This window comes from Microtus ochrogaster, chromosome 18 (assembly GCF_000317375.1).
Source record: "Microtus ochrogaster isolate Prairie Vole_2 chromosome 18, MicOch1.0, whole genome shotgun sequence".
NCBI classification, from domain to species: domain Eukaryota; kingdom Metazoa; phylum Chordata; class Mammalia; order Rodentia; family Cricetidae; genus Microtus; species Microtus ochrogaster.
Genome location: NC_022020.1, coordinates 60,900,867 through 60,902,182, shown reverse-complemented (window position 1 = coordinate 60,902,182; position 1,316 = coordinate 60,900,867).

Genomic DNA, 1,316 nt, shown 5'->3' with positions numbered 1-1,316 from the left:
AAGTCCCGCCCCACGTCCCAGCGCAGCTCCCGGGGTCTCTGGTGCGCCTCCGGGGGTGAAGAGGCATTTGGAGGGGTTTGGAGCCCAGGTTCGCAGGGGAGCCGTCACTTTTGCAATTGCTCATCGTAGCGCTCCGTACTGCAGCACCATTGCACAAACACTGCTTCCTCCCTCCTTCGCGTCCCTATTTCTTGTCCTTTTTTTAGGCTTCACACGTCTTCTATTTTGGCACTTAAAGAGTGTTTTCTTGTGTGCCCCAGTAACTTCAGGCCTCTACATCTTCCCATCATGCCATCCAAAACTGTGACTTCAGCTTTCCTAGTCCTCTTTTCCTTCCATGAGAGCTCCCATGGGCCTTACCTGCTTTTAGGGGAGCAAGATCTTGGTCCATTTGTCTCAGCCTTCCTTACCACCCCTTTCTGCACACATTTGGAGTCACTACTTATGAAGCTGTTTGCAGAGCTTATCCAAGGAAAGGACTCATTCTTAATGTGGGCCGTACCATCCTGTGGACAGAGGTCCCAGGCTAATCACAAAGGGGTTGGAGAGAAGCCAATATTTGTCTCTGCGTGTTGTGGCCGAATGTGACTAGCAGCTGCCTTGTGTTTCTGTTGCCGTGCATTTCCCCATTATGATGGACCGTATCCTTAAACCAAAATGAATCCATCTTGAGTTGTTTCTGTTAGGTATTTCGTCACAGTAGTGAGAAAAGTGATTAAGACATGAATTAACTTTCGGGAGCATTGTGGTGGGACGGCCTACACATATGGACCCTCTTGTCGGGATTGCTGCTCTGATGCTGGCCCAGAACTCACATGCTATCAGAGCACCATCGAGCACTTTCTCTGCCCGGTGTTGCAGTCACTAGTGTTATTGAGACGGACGAGGGAGACCCACCTCTCCTCGGGGAATGGGGTGGAAAAGTTTGTTAAGATCACTTTGTGTATTAAACCACTCTTACTGTGAGCACTCCCTTTGTAGTGAGCCAAGACCCCGGGGAACAGGCAGCTGTGAGCAAAAAGGCTGAACCGGCCACCCTGACTCACCCATGCCAGCACCAGTCGTCAGGAACATTCCACAGCCACTGTGGAGGTTTGAGTGAGAATCCCTTTCCCACGTGTTTGCATGCTTAGTCTCCAGTGGATGGACTGTTTAGGAGGGATTAGGGTGTGTGTCTTTGTTGGAGGACGATTGTCATTGGTGGGTGGGTTTTGAGGTTTCAAACACCTGCCAGGCCTAGTTTGTCTATCTCTGCCTGCAGCCTGGGCATCAGGATGTAAAACTCTTCACTACTGTTGCCAGCACCGTGGTTAGAA